Below are 17,146 nucleotides of genomic sequence, written 5' to 3' on the forward strand. Positions count from 1 at the left end.
GCTAATCCTTGAGCAAAATAGTGAAAATTAATTGAGATGAATATTGCATAAAGCTCGAAATTCAAACGAAAACAATCAAACATAATTCTGAATTCTCACAAAAAAAATTGATTCGTGACTACTCTGTGACGCCCCCAAAATCCCCACGCCCGAACACGGGGAAATTGAGACGTCCGGATGGTGACACCCCGGGTCACCATCCCATCGACGGGTGCCGAGTGTGTGCAAGGCAGCAAAAGTGTACAGAGAAACACGCAGCGGATAAGATAGTCATAACTAAGTACCAGAATTTTTCTTAACATAATACAAGCTGTTTAAAACGTACATAGATAAAATATTACATATACCACAAATATAGTTTTAAACGAATATACAAGATAGCATCAGCAACCCGGCGGAGCCGCATCCTCGGGCTCAGCCTCTTCCTCCTCAACCTCATCTCCTGCACCAAAAGCTACGGAACCACGAATGGTACCGCAGGTAAGTAAAACCCAAACACTACCAGATAAAAACACATATAACTCAAACAAGATGCATGAAACATGCCCAATGCACAAACCCGTAAAACACAAGTTTTCCACGCACGCCAAAAGACACATTTGACATCTCAAACCATTATCCAATTTTAACCGTATGCACCATGACCTCCCCTAGGGGTCATCCGCACACCCTGGCTCCAGTGTCACACCGCAGAGTACCGCCACGCATGTGACACCCAACGAGCGATGCCCAGTTCCGCGCCCCGCGCGTGCGTAGCCAAGCATCCTCTAGCCCTCGCCAGCGAAGGGCCACGGAGTCGGTGAGTAGGCCGATGCCCGGTTCCGCGCCCGGCGCGTTCGTAGCCAAGCACCCCCTAGTCCCGCTCCCATTATCGCTTTCGATAACTCAGGGGACATCACTCAGTTTATTCCGCTCCCGAGTGACCAGAGGAGCTCCACCGAGATAATAACCCATCCCGGCTTGGGCTCGTGATACACACGCACCCGCAACACACTCACGCCAAAACACAGGCTTTTCTCATAAACCCACAACACACGTGCATGCACCATGTAATGCCAAATCAATGCATACTAAAGTAATCCAATCACATAAATCAAATAAACAAGCAACTCCGTCCTCCATCCATCCGACCCCCGAAACTCCTCGGACTCAGTCCGGAATCAACAACCAACAACAGATAATAAATAAATTGAATGAGCAATATATATTTAAATCTGAAAATAGGGTTTGGAAAATACTTACAGCGCTATACGGCAATTTTAGAAAACACGAGGCGTTGCAAACGGCGGAAAAACAGCAACGTCACAGTGAAAATTCACTGTGGCCGTGGGTCCGAAAAACCCACTTTTGAACGGGGACAAACTAGGTCACGAAATTGATAGGGAATGGTCTAGAGGTGGTTGTGAAGCTATTGGAAGTGACGGACGGCCGTGGGTGGCGGCGGAATGGCCGGAAATGGCCGGATTACCCAAAACGGAAACTAAGCTCGTAGGAGCTGTTCCGGTGGTCGTTGGAGGCCGGAAATAGGTGGGTTAGGACGGCAAGGAGTCGGTGATGAAGTGGTGAAGAAATGGTGGCCGGAGGTGGAGCGACGGCGGCGGATCGGAGCAAAATCCGTGCGCCCTTTGGAAGCTTTTTCCGGCCAAATGGCCGGCCGGTTGGGGGTGGGTTTTGGAGGGAAGGTAGACCGGAAGGAGAGGAAGAGAATGGGACCGGTGGGAGGCCGAACGGTGGCCGGACGGCGGCGGTAGGGCTTAGGGAAGGTGACGCCGGCGTAGGGAGAGAGAGAGAGAAGAGAGAGCACGGGGGGGGTGTCCGGGTCGAGCGGGAGAGAGGAGAGAGAAAAGAAAGAGAAAAAAAGAAAAAGAAGAAAAAAAAAACAAGATGTGAAAAGAAATGAGGTCCAGTCCTCACTCCGGAAAAAAGAAACAAACCGCCAAAAAGATTAAAACCACAAAAACAACTAAAAGAAATAAAACACAACCTCAAATAAATTAAAATAAATTAAAAACCGACTTTAAAAACGCAATTAAAATAAAATAAAATATCTGATATATTAATTAAAATAAAAACAATTATTTCAGCGAAAATACACTTAAAAGCGGGTCATCACATCCTCCCCTCCTTAAAAACAATTTCGTCCTCGAAATTGCAAGATCACCACCAACTTAAACCAAGCCACACAAACGCACATGAACCAACTGAGACCAAGATTAAAATTACATACCTTCATCATCCGAACAGATACGGGTACTGCTCCCTCATGTCCGCTGCTCGCTCCCAAGAGAAGTCTTGAGCTAACGGATCTCCCCAAGCCACTTTAACTAAAGGTATCGTCTTGGACCTCAACTGTTGCTCCTTCCAATCCAAAATCTGCGACGGAACAACCTCGTAAGTGAGATCCGGTTGCAATTGAATACCTGCTGGGTCGACGAAACGTGGCTCTTGCTGTCCAAAGCTCTTCTTCAGGGATGATACATGGAAGACGTCATGAACATCTCCAAAATAATCCGGCAAAGCAACTCTATAGGCGACGGACCCTACTCTCTCCAGAATCTGAAAAGGGCCGACGTACCTCGGATCTAGTTTCTTTTTCTTACCAAAACGCTTAACACCTCTCATGGGAGAGACTTTAAGATAAACCCAATCACCAACTTCAAATGACAATTCTCTCCTCCTGGTATCAGCGTAGCTTTTCTGGCGACTCTGAGCTGCCGCCATTTTTTCTCTGATGATCCGGACTTGGCTTTGCATTTCCTGAATTATTTCGGGTCCAATTACCCTACTCTCCCCAACTTCATCCCAACACAAGGGCGACCTACACTTTCTCCCATAAAGAGCTTCATAGGGAGCCATCTGAATGGTCGCATGGTAGCTGTTATTGTAGGCAAACTCAATGAGCGGCAAATGATTTTCCCAACTCCCTTGGAATTCCAGGGCACAAGCTCGCAACATGTCTTCCAGAGTCTGGATGGTGCGCTCTGACTGGCCATCTGTCTGCGGGTGATAAGCAGTACTGAACTTCAACTTAGTACCCAAAGCTGCCTGCAGACTCTTCCAGAACTGCGATGTGAACCTCGGGTCCCGATCCGACACTATACTCTTTGGTATGCCGTGTAGCCTCACTATCTCCTTAACATACAAACGAGTCAACTTACCCAAAGAGTCAGTGTTGTTAACAGGCAGAAAATGAGCACTCTTCGTTAACCGGTCCACAATCACCCAAACAGAATTCTTCCCACTAGGCGTTCTCGGCAAACCCACTACGAAGTCCATCGTGATATCATCCCATTTCCACTCAGGAATTGGGAGGGGTTGGAGCACACCTGCAGGTCTCTGATGCTCGGCCTTTACCTGACGACACGTGTGGCATTTCTCCACATATAAGGCAATGTCCTTCTTCATTCCATCCCACCAGTAATTTTTCTTCAAGTCTCGATACATCTTTGTACTGCCGGGATGAACTGAATACGGGGCCGCATGAGCTTCCGCCATGATTCGTTCTTTGAAATCTGAGTCCTTCGGGATCACTCTGCGATCTCGGAACCGAAGTATTCCATCACTATCCATGCTATAGTGCAACGGCCCTCGAGATTTTCGGACTCTTTTCCTGATGTTCAGCAGCTTCTGATCCTTTCTTTGGAGATCTTTCAATTCTTCAAAATCTATTACCCGAATGTCCAGAACCGAAGACAAAATCTCTACTTGCTGCGAACTCTCTATAAGGAGCCTTCTCATCCCATAAAGTAACGAATCCATTTCTGACGGTTCGGCTTCATCCTCCAAATGAGACTTCCGGCTCAAAGCATCAGCAACTATGTTAGCCTTCCCCGGGTGGTACTTGATCTCACACTGATAGTCACTGATTAGCTCCAGCCAACGCCTTTGCCTCATATTCAAATTTTTCTGGGAAAACAAATGCTTCAAGCTCTTATGATCAGTAAAAACCTCACAAGCTTCCCCATACAAGAAATGCCGCCAGATCTTGAGTGCAAAAACAATCGCAGCCAACTCTAGATCATGCGTCGGATAATTCTTCTCATGGTCCTTAAGCTGACGAGATGCATAGGCTACAACCCGTCCTTCCTGCATAAGGACACAACCCAAACCGAACTTAGACGCATCACTGAAGACTACAAACGGCTTATGCGGTTCTGGGAGTGCTAACACTGGTGCCGTTGTCAGCCTGTTCTTCAATTCCTGGAAGCTTCTCTCACATTTCTCTGACCAAACAAATTCTGTATTCTTCCGAGTCAAAGCTGTGAGAGGTCCGGATAAGCGAGCAAAACCCTCTACAAACCTTCGGTAGTAACCGGCGAGCCCCAAGAAACTCCTGATCTCGCGTACTGTAGTTGGGCGTGGCCATGACAAAATGGCTTCTACCTTACTGGGATCAACTGCCACTCCACCCTGGGAAATTACATGCCCAAGAAATTTAACTTCTTCCAACCAGAACTCACACTTGCTGAGCTTGGCGTACAACTGGTGCTCTCTCAATTTCTCAAGTACCAGACTAAGATGATACACATGCTCTTCAATATCTCGGGAATAAATCAGTATATCATCTATAAATACTACCACAAAGGAATCCAGGTAAGGTTGAAACACCCTATTCATCAAATCCATGAACGCTGCAGGAGCATTAGCTAGCCCAAACGGCATCACCTTAAATTCATAGTGTCCATACCTCGACCTGAAGGCAGTTTTCGGCACATCCTGCTCTCTGATTCTCAGCTGGTAGTATCCTGACCTCAGATCAATTTTAGAGAACACCGCTGCCCCCTGAAGTTGGTCAAACAAGTCATCAATCCGCGGGAGAGGGTATTTATTTTTGATGGTCACCTTGTTCAACTCCCTATAGTCAATGCACATACGAAGGGTTCCATCTTTCTTTTTAACAAATAAAACTGGAGCACCCCACGGCGACGTACTAGGCTGAATAAACCCCTTCTCTACTAATTCTTGCAACTGAGTCTTCAACTCTTTCAATTCAGCCGGTGCCATGCGGTAAGGAGCCTTATGCACAGGAGCCGCTCCAGGTTCCAAGTCTATAACAAACTCCATCTCTCGCACGGGGGGTAGTCCGGGCAAGTCATCCACAAACACATCGGGGAACTCCTCCACAACTGGAATGTCTGCCAAGGACTTCTTCTCAGACGGCGTGGACACCATCTGGACCAAGAATGCATCCGCTCCCCATGCAATCTCTCTTCTTGCCTGTATCGCCGATATAATCATCGGCTTTTCTTTTAATCTACTCCCCGCAAATTCCAGGCAATCACCATCCGGAAGCTGAAAGCTAATAGTCCGACTTCTGCAATTTATAGTCGCAGAATATCGGTATAGCCAATCCATCCCGAGGATGATATCAAAACCCAACAGCTTGAATACCACCAGATCGGCATCCAAAAATCTTCCCTCAAAATTTAACGGGCATCCCAAAGCAACCTTGGAACACCACACCATCTCGCCGTCGGGTAGCGCCACTACCATAGCCTTCGGCAACGGTTCCGTGACCAAGTTACACACCCGAGCAAACGTGGAAGACACAAACGATCGTGAAGCACCAGAATCAAACAAAGTACAAGCATAAAACTCATACAACCGGACTCTTCCTGAACCAAACACACAACCCATGAAATCCAAAAAAAACAACGAAGAAACCAAATGCACCAAAAATTAAATCCAACTTAAAAAAATTAAATTAATCCATACCTGTGATTACTCCAGCCTCATGGGTCGCTGGTGCCTCATCATCCACCTCTCCGGGTGTGACTGCATAAACCCGGGCTTGTACTGCCTGTCTCGGGTTGGTTCTTCCACCGTGTCTACCTCCACGGCTTCCTTGAGCTCTGACGGGGCAATCCCGAACTATATGTCCCACTTGACCGCACCGATAACACTGGGGTCCGCTACTCGTGCGACAGTCGCCCTCATGAGCTCTATTACAAACCCCACAAACAGGCATACGTCCTCCCATGCGAACACTGGAGGATGCTTGAGATCGGGTTCCAGTCCGCTGAACAAACTTCTGAGGCGAACCCGAGCTGCTTCCTTCACCAGAAAAACTCCGCCTCTTTTGCCCTGAAGGGGAGCCCATACACAAATTATTTTCCCGCTCTATAAGGGTGGCCACATCCACTAACTCCTGAAAAGTGGATATCCGATGGCTGACCACCAAACGGCGTATATCAGGGCGTAGTCCCTCCTGAAAACGCTCAGCTCGCAGCTCCTCTGTGGCAACAAGATGAGGAGCAAACCGCTCCAGTTCTATGAACCTCCGGGCGTATTGTTCCACTGTTGCGCCCCCTTGGACCAGATTAGAGAATTCTCTTGCCTTTTGCTTCCTTACCGATGCGGGAAAGAAGCGGTCATTGAATTCTTTCTTGAAACGCTGCCAGGTCACCGCAGCGAAAGATCCCAGTTCAGCTTCCAACATCACCCTCCTGGTATCCCACCAATCAGAAGCGATACCTTGTAAGAGGTAGCTGGCATAGAGTACTTGTTGTGCTTCAGTGCACCCACACACCTCAAAGGTTTTCTCCAGATCTTTGATCCATTTCCCAGCCTGAAGTGGATCCTCATTCCCATTGAAGTGTGGAGTCCTATGCGCCAAGAAGCGCTCATAGGTGCACCCAGCTTGCACCATGCTACTGGACCCTCCTTGATACATCCAAGGCCCTCCCTGATATGGCCAGGGACCTCCTGGTTGTGGCCAATACATTCCCTGTGGCGGACAAGGCTCTCCTGACGGTGGATAGGGCCCTCCTGATGGTGGATAAGGCCCTCCTGATGGTGGCCAAGGTCCTTGTGGTGGCCAAGGCCCTGCCTGTTGCGGCCTAATATTCTGTTGCATGAACTCCGTCATCTGCCGAATTGCTCCGGCTAAGGAGTCATCCCTGGATGTATTGTCTTGCGGTTCCTGAGTATTTTTCCTTGGCCTACCTGGTCTCCCCATAATTCTGTCACAACACCACTCTTGACCCTCCTTTAAGAAAACAAACAAAAACCATCATAAAACCAACAAAACAAAAACAGCACCACGCAGCGAGAAATAAAAGGAACCAGCATGCCAAAACATAACTAAATAAAACAAGCAAACAAACATAAACAAATAAAACAAATAAAACAACTATACTTAACATAATTTTAAAACACAACTTTAAAAACATTCTGGTACTACCTACGGGACTTGTGGTTTTACCCAGAGCCAAACCGCTCTGATACCACCTGTGACGCCCCCAAAATCCCCACGCCCGAACACGGGGAAATTGAGACGTCCGGATGGTGACACCCCGGGTCACCATCCCATCGACGGGTGCCGAGTGTGTGCAAGGCAGCAAAAGTGTACAGAGAAACACGCAGCGGATAAGATAGTCATAACTAAGTACCAGAATTTTTCTTAACATAATACAAGCTGTTTAAAACGTACATAGATAAAATATTACATATACCACAAATACAGTTTTAAACGAATATACAAGATAGCATCAGCAACCCGGCAGAGCCGCATCCTCGGGCTCAGCCTCTTCCTCCTCAACCTCATCTCCTGCACCAAAAGCTACGGAACCACGAATGGTACCGCAGGTAAGTAAAACCCAAACACTACCAGATAAAAACACATATAACTCAAACAAGATGCATGAAACATGCCCAATGCACAAACCCGTAAAACACAAGTTTTCCACGCACGCCAAAAGACACATTTGACATCTCAAACCATTATCCAATTTTAACCGTATGCACCATGATCTCCCCTAGGGGTCATCCGCACACCCTGGCTCCAGTGTCACACCGCAGAGTACCGCCACGCATGTGACACCCAACGAGCGATGCCCAGTTCCGCGCCCCGCGCGTGCGTAGCCAAGCATCCTCTAGCCCTCGCCAGCGAAGGGCCACGGAGTCGGTGAGTAGGCCGATGCCCGGTTCCGCGCCCGGTGCGTTCGTAGCCAAGCACCCCCTAGTCCCGCTCCCATTATCGCTTTCGATAACTCAGGGGACATCACTCAGTTTATTCCGCTCCCGAGTGACCAGAGGAGCTCCACCGAGATAATAACCCATCCCGGCTTGGGCTCGTGATACACACGCACCCGCAACACACTCACGCCAAAACACAGGCTTTTCTCATAAACCCACAACACACGTGCATGCACCATGTAATGCCAAATCAATGCATACTAAAGTAATCCAATCACATAAATCAAATAAACAAGCAACTCCGTCCTCCATCCATCCGACCCCCGAAACTCCTCGGACTCAGTCCGGAATCAACAACCAACAACAGATAATAAATAAATTGAATGAGCAATATATATTTAAATCTGAAAATAGGGTTTGGAAAATACTTACAGCGCTATACGGCAATTTTAGAAAACACGAGGCGTTGCAAACGGCGGAAAAACAGCAACGTCACAGTGAAAATTCACTGTGGCCGTGGGTCCGAAAAACCCACTTTTGAACGGGGACAAACTAGGTCACGAAATTGATAGGGAATGGTCTAGAGGTGGTTGTGAAGCTATTGGAAGTGACGGACGGCCGTGGGTGGCGGCGGAATGGCCGGAAATGGCCGGATTACCCAAAACGGAAACTAAGCTCGTAGGAGCTGTTCCGGTGGTCGTTGGAGGCCGGAAATAGGTGGGTTAGGACGGCAAGGAGTCGGTGATGAAGTGGTGAAGAAATGGTGGCCGGAGGTGGAGCGACGGCGGCGGATCGGAGCAAAATCCGTGCGCCCTTTGGAAGCTTTTTCCGGCCAAATGGCCGGCCGGTTGGGGGTGGGTTTTGGAGGGAAGGTAGACCGGAAGGAGAGGAAGAGAATGGGACCGGTGGGAGGCCGAACGGTGGCCGGACGGCGGCGGTAGGGCTTAGGGAAGGTGACGCCGGCGTAGGGAGAGAGAGAGAGAAGAGAGAGCACGGGGGGGGGGGGGGTGTCCGGGTCGAGCGGGAGAGAGGAGAGAGAAAAGAAAGAGAAAAAAAGAAAAAGAAGAAAAAAAAAAAAAGATGTGAAAAGAAATGAGGTCCAGTCCTCACTCCGGAAAAAAGAAACAAACCGCCAAAAAGATTAAAACCACAAAAACAACTAAAAGAAATAAAACACAACCTCAAATAAATTAAAATAAATTAAAAACCGACTTTAAAAACGCAATTAAAATAAAATAAAATATCTGATATATTAATTAAAATAAAAACAATTATTTCAGCGAAAATACACTTAAAAGCGGGTCATCACATACTCAACACCAGGAGTTGTATCCACAAGGAAAGTCTCAACAATTGTTCACATAGAATTAGGGCAAATGTTTCAGAACTCGGTTATGTGTGTGTGGCTTAACTTCTGTGTGTTCCTCACTAATAAACATGATTTATCATAGGATTTTTCAACCTTAAGATTAATCATTATTGATTCTAACTACCTCAAAGCCTAAGGGTCTAGTAGTTTTCACGCCAACTCTGTTTAAAGGTTGAACATTCAACCCCCAAAGTTTTGGGTAACTGTTTCTAGCCCTTTATTCAGGAAAAATTACACGATTTTTTTTCTTTTTCTTTTCTTTTCTCTTTTTTTTGTTTTCGTTTTTTTTTTTTTTTTTTTTTTTTTTTTTTTTTTTTTTATATAAGGCTCGGTAGTCCTGCAGTTTACTTCTCCTGTTTTAAATCAATGAACATTAATGAGGAACACTACAAGTGTAAGCATGTGCAAAATGTTCTTACAAAACTTGCCATTCATTCTATATAAATCATATTAATTCTTATTTTTGTAAATATCGCATCCCGGTGTTTCAAATCACTCCTCAATAAAATATGATGCATCATAAGTCATGTTCTATGTTTAAGGTTGAAAATAAATCTTCACAAAATAATTCCGCTCAACTACTCCACCAAGATACTCAAATTTCACAAAAATGCCAGAAGTGTGTGTTAATCGTGCACCTCACAAATTTTTATTTTTTTATTTTATTTTATTTTAACACATTTAACAGAAAACCCTCCCCCCAACTAAACGTGACATTGTCCTCAATGTTCAGCAATGGATATTCGATTAAACAGATATTGAAACAGAGAGGAAACAAATTCACTTGAGATATTCGAGTGCACAAAAGGAGTAGATTTCTGTCAAAGTTAAAAACATAACAGAAAACAAAAAAGGAAAAACAAAACAACACATATGGTATATACAATGATGAATCAGAAATTAATTCAAAATAAACAAAATAAACAAAATACAAAACAAAATAAACAAAATACAAAACAAAATACAAAATAAACAAAATAAACAAAAAAAACAAAATACAAAACAAGTAAGAAATATTTTTTTTATTTTTTTTTATTTTTATTTATTTATTTATTTATTTATTTATTTTTACATGAACTTGAGGTTTTTAGCCTCCTGCTTGAGACGCTCATGTTCTTCATACAGCATCAGGTCATCCCTAGCCATGGGAACTGGCAAGCGGAATGAAGAATCCAAAAGAGACTTCATCTTTCTATTCTTCTGCCGTTCGATTCCTTCCCTTATGTGAGCCTCTTGAGCAATTCGTTGAAGTACAACGATTTGCTCTTTAAGCCTTTCAACCTCTTGGTTTTTGGCTTGGACCCGCTGGGAAAAAGCTACTATGGAGGATGAGTAGCGAGTCCCAAGGCTCACCAGGTCGTAAATGGCATCGGAGTCTGACCTATTGGCCATACTATTATTTTCAAGTTGCAACATGGCACTAATGGTTGCTGCTGAAAGAACAGGAGGTTGAGAAGTGGAGGGCCTCATGGATTGATCTAGAGGAGTGTTTGAGGAATGAGCCATTTGCAAAAGAACAGAAGGCTTAAAGACGAGAATGTTGAAAAGAATGCAGATGAGTTTATAGAGATGAGAATGAAAATTTGATGCGGATTTGATGCAGTTCACGACTGATTTTATAGAGGAAGTACAATGAACCAGACGAGTTATCATCCACGTCAAGGAGCAATCTGCTTTCGGTGAAATGACAACTCGGAGCCTCAAATCCCGTTTTTCAACAACATCATGTGATTTCTTTTCACATCTCCAGCCGCTCCTTGTCAGATCACGGACGGACCCAATTATTTTTTTTTTCAACTATCTACAGTCACACTTGTCGGATCATGGACGGATCTAATCTGCTTTCAACTCATTACTAACACTCCTCCCAAAGTTTGTAGCATTAACCTCAATGATGCACGTGAAACGAAAGAATTTACACACAAAAAGAAGCAGATAATCAAAGACCATGAAAAATAAACAGAGAGAAAGGAAAAAAAAATTAGATGTCACCCAGGCTGTGAAGAAGTTCACAGCTCCACAACGTCCTCTCAGTAGTAGATGAATGCTCTAATACACGCCAGTTGTCCCCGGCAACGGTGCCAAAAACTTGACACGGTTTCGAAAATGTGTACTTCCAAGTGCAGAAGCGTCAAGTTGTATCAAGGATAAGTCCAGGATCGTATTCCACAGGGACAATGGGTTATCAGAGCATATTTGAAGTCTTTGGGTAACAGTTGTCACTATTTTGAGAGAAGAAAATAAAAATGTGATTTTTGATTTTTGGTAACAAGATGTTGATTATAAGTGATGAAAATAAAATTAAAATGCAATGCAAAAAGATAATCGAAATCGAAATTGGAAAAACAAACAAATTAACGAAAACTTGGGTTGGGTTTGAGACTCTCTTTATTTCGGATTCTAGATAATTTTCTCGATTAACAATCCAGTCAAGGCATTGATAAGCGGAAGATAAAAAGATTAAGCTCAAGTTTTTGTTGCAATATTTTCCTAAGGGATTTTCTATTTTACTGGCCGAACACACATTAACAAACAATCGAGAGAAGCCTTGATAATTTCAAGCTTTTGATGTGCCTTACGTCAACAACAAAACAAGAGCAAGAGCTTCAATCTATTGTTTTTGAATCCTAAACAAATCACGTTCCGTTCAAGCTTTTGCTGTGCCTTACGTCAACAACAAAACAAGAGCAAGAGCCGTAATCTATTTTTAATTTAAATCCGACTAGTAATATAGTGAAATCTTCAATCAATCACAAAATCTTGCAACGATCTAGAATCTAAAATAAATTAAATCTCATTCCACAACCCAAGGAAAATGCGTAAAAGTTGAAATTGGAAAAACAATAGAACAAACACTTGGGATGCAATTTTCGCTCATTTCTAATTTGAAATTGGTTTTACCTCTAAGTTCGTCTTCTCTCAACCATTTTCTCGTGTCAAGAGATTATGATCGGTTAAATAAACAATAAGCACATTTTTTTCAGTATAATCAAAGTGCTTGACAGATTTTATATCAAGTGTAAAAGTGCAAGAAAGCTATCAAAAGCTATATATGTGAGGAAATATTGTCTCATTAAATTATAGTTATAAAATTAAGCATAAACATGATATTAATCTATTAAAAATCACAACTCGTATTTATGCTTATTAACTATTTTTCCATCTAAAACCAATAATAATGTCATGAAGAATTTAAAATATATTGGTTTTAAATAGCTAAAACATGCAATATTTCGGCTCAATCACTAAGACTACAGAATGTTCTTGAATACCAAGTATATAAGTAGTGATTTCAAATCCAGAGGTTAAGCGTACTCTGGTAACTTTATGTAAGGCAGAGTTTGGTTTTTTGAGAGTGATAGTAGAAAAGTTGACAAATAATTCACCGTTACTGCCACTCTACAAAATCGTACAAGAGATTTGCACCTTATACGGCTTCTCCTTCAATTCTTTCGAAGTCATTGGATCATTTTCCTCGTTCGAGTAACTGGGACCAATTCAGTATGCATGGTGCACATATGGTTCCTAAAGATACAATTTTATCCTAATCAACCGACTTTATCTAGAAAGATTACATTTTTTAGGCCAAGAGGTTAATAGCAAGATCTTACGTTCGAATTATGGAAATAATTTGTCCCTAATAATAAATCATTCGAAGCTTATAATGTAATTGTTCGAACGAGAATTATATTTGGTCGAACAATAATTTGACGTGTTAAGTGAAAAAAGTTTAGCAAGATATTGAATTACCGTTCGAATGGTACGTAATCAATGTTGGATCCTAATTTGTATTCAAACTGTGATCATAGTTCCTTTTTTTTGTTTTTAGAATTATATTTATATTAACTAGTAATTTATAAGAAATTTATCAATTAAATAATAGGAATAATATAAATCAATAATTAATTCAGAAAATTATTACTAATTCATAATTAAATACTTAATTGACAAAACATGAGATATTGTCCATTCCAAAAAAAAAAAAAATGAAAGATAAAAAAATACTAAAACCCCAACTCTCTACACACATTCTCGACTGTAGTTATGTGTTCCTCTATCTGTGCCAGTCTAGTACTGATCGTGACCTGAGTCGCAGACATGGCATCAAACTCTGTATATAAGTCAGAGATGCTAGCATTAATCTCTGTACATAACTATGATATGGCAGTACGAACCTCCATATGCACTGCATCGATCACTGCTGATGTCTATCCATTGATTGCTGCATGCACTATATCCCTCATCTCCTCACGAGTAGCTATGTGTGATGCCTCGACCTGCGTGGATATCTCACTAGCTAATACTCCATGATCTCCCGCCTGTGCATCTATGTGAGGATCAACCAGGTCCGGAATAGGTCCACGAAGATGTAGCCTCGAGTGTCCCATGCTGCGTGAGAGTGTGGTACTATTGATTGATCCCATCGGCTCCCATTTACGCTCAGTAACATCAGGCATGATCTTGGCATATAGCAAAAATGGGGTGATCAGAATCTCAAATGGTAGTATATCTGTTGAACTATATCGGGACTCTGACCGAATCCTATCGAATATATACCCCACCAAGTCGATAAGAATGCCACGAGTGACCTGTATCATAAATTTAGTCCAATCAAGGCCAATCTCTGTCTTTTGTTGCCGAGGGTCAATATTGTTGGTTATTATCAGATTCATGATCTTGAAGAAAGAAGATAGATTTGCTTGCTTGATGCTCTTTGTTCCATCATACAAAGAAGCATCTAGACCAACAACCAAATCTCTCACCTCATGATCAGCAAGGGCATCGAGCTCATATGTATAAACTGATACCTCATCCTCAGCTGTCTCTACATTACCTGAAGGATCAGACTCTCTAGGCACCACGATTGGATATGCATCGCGCAGCCTAGGAATACCAAGATATTTAGTGAGTTCGTCTTCTGAAAATATAACTGCAACTCTTTGGATAGAGATCCTACATGCCCCTTCGTCATTTGGGCTGGCACCACCGAGCTATCTATAGAACTCAGCAACAATGTCGATATAGGCCACAATCTCCATGCTTCTTCCTGCTGATCTAGAATAGGTCCCCAATCACGATCACTGAAAACTAATGGCAGGGAATGACCCTCCCAGACTAAACTCTGGAAGTTAGAAATCTTCACCTGCCACTCTAGTGAAATAGTCCTCTCTCTGCCTGTTTGGATGCTAGTCTCGCTTGGATGGCATTGCTTACATATTGGCCTAGATGGAGACATTATCAGCCTCAAATTTTAAAAAGAAATCATATATGCAACATTGGTGATAAAAATATAATAAATACACTATTCACTAAATTATTACTAATAGCAATTTAATAAAGTCAAGACATTGTGAACAACAAAATTTTATAAAAATAATATCACATTATTTAATATTAATTAAATTAAATTAAATTAATAGTAATTTAATATTTAATAAATGTCTAAATCAATTTAATTATAATATAATGTGCATTCTCATGTATATTGATAGAACTACAAAATATTATAAAAATAAACTAGAGTCTTAGTATTAATTAGAAATTAATATCTAGTCATTTTGTTTTTAGATAAGAATATCTAGTCATTTAATATAAACCTAAATTGGTTTATCCCGTTTGAACTCTTACAACAGCGTTCGAACAGTTATCTTGGCTAATACCGTTTGCACTCCAATCACTCGCGTTCAAACGGTATGCTAATCAAACGGTATGCAAATCGAACTCAACAATGGCTGAGTCAACTCAGCCATGAAAACGATTCCATGGGTTTTCCAACAAAATACAACCCTATAATCATAAATAAACATCCCACAATGAATTTAAGCAAACCTACGGTGAGGATTGATGGACAAATGCTTCTATCCTAATTCAAACAAATAACCCAACAAAACTTAAATATAAACGGTAAAATAACTAGAAAAAGAATGTACCGGTACTTAGAGGAAGAGGCTTCGATGGGGGTGTGGTTACGCCGGTGACGCGTTCGATGGTGAAAACTGTTTGGAGAGCTATGGGGGCAGTGCGGTGGTGCTCCAAAAACTGACCCGTCCTCGATAACTTACATATAGTTCCGTTCAAACGGTGTATAGTTTCAAATAATATAATACATATAGTAATTAGTATATATTCTGAGATATATTAACATCTATACAATACTATATCTTATTTAATATATTATCATATATCATAATTATTTATTATATAGCAAATATTGCATGTGAGATATATTATAGTCTAATATAATTAAATTAATACTATAATACTTAATAATTAAATTAATACTATAATTCTTAATACTTAATACTACTTATATGATATATATAGTTAATACTATATATTCCATTATACTATAATACTTAATACTATAATGCTTAATACTTAATATCATACACTTATACTTAATACTACTTTCCTTATAATCTAATATAGATGACACTATATATGATACTATATGTTACTATAGTCTAATTAGATGAGACTATATAAGTTACTTATAGTCTAATGTATATGATACTATTTTGTGATTTACTTTAAAAAATTCTATACTATTGTGATTTACTTTAAAAAATATGTATATATATATTATACTATATGTCTATAATAATTAAAAAAATATAGATGACATTATATATTAAACTATAATCTTAATTAATGTGTAATGTAAAAAAAAAAAAATTACATAACCATTCGAATGTTTGTAGCGTGTTTGGCTCCTCCTAAAAGTTGTGAAGCGGGAAAGTTTGGCGCTGAAATTATTTCACATTCTAATGGTTATTATTAACCGTTCGAACTTGAATTGTTCTGATACAATTGTAGAACCCCCAAACTTTCCACACTCATTCGAGCCTTCTCCATTCAACTCAGCCCCTCTCTCCTTAATCTAGTCTCTCTCCCCTTCAATCTAGCATCATTCTCCCTCAATCCATATCCTAAATTCTTCATTCTTCATTTTACTCAATCATTATTCTCCCACTAATTTTCTTTGTTCATTGATTTTTGGTGGAGATTGTGGTCATTAATTTTTCATTTCATCTCCTTCAACCCAGGTATGTTCTTCAACCCACTAATTTTCTTTGTTCATTCATTTTTGGTGGAGAATGTGCAATGTTTTATTGTGTTTGTGGTTCAGATTGTTGTTTGTTCTTGAATATTGTTCTCTATTCTTGAAGACATCTAGAATCTGGGATAAATCTATTCGAACGAGTATTTGATACCGTTCGAACATGACTGGTACGTTCGAACATTAGTAGGTAGCGTATTTCCCATTGCTTTTTCAGCTCCTTTATATTTAATTTAAAATACTTAATATTTAAATTAAAACAAACATACTTAAGACTTAATAATACTTAAATACTTAATATTCAAATTAATATTACTTAAATTTATATTAAAATACTTAATATTTAAATTAAAATACACATACTTAAGACTTAATGATACACATACTTAATATTTAAATGAAAATACAAATAGTTAAGACTTAATAATACTTAAATGCTTAACTATTTAACTAAATAATACTTAAATTTACATTAACATATTTATAGTACTTAAATATTTAAGTAAATTAAAATACTTCCTAATACTTAATAATTTTGTTTTTGCTGTATTGTTATATTACTCATATGTTGTTGTTTGATATATGTTAGCATATTTTGCATTGTTGTTTCATCAAAATAAACCTTAGATCCGTTCGAGAGTTATCAATCTGGATGAAAAATTGATTAATAACTCTTGAATTTTTCAGATTGGACAGTTTGGGATTGTAAGATAATTCTCAGAAACTATCGAACTGAATCTATTAGAATCCAACATTATGATTTTGGTAAAGTCATCTCTTGTTCTCCGGATATGCAGTTT

This window comes from Carya illinoinensis, chromosome 8, assembly GCF_018687715.1.
Source record: "Carya illinoinensis cultivar Pawnee chromosome 8, C.illinoinensisPawnee_v1, whole genome shotgun sequence".
In the NCBI taxonomy this organism is placed as follows: Eukaryota; Viridiplantae; Streptophyta; class Magnoliopsida; order Fagales; family Juglandaceae; genus Carya; species Carya illinoinensis.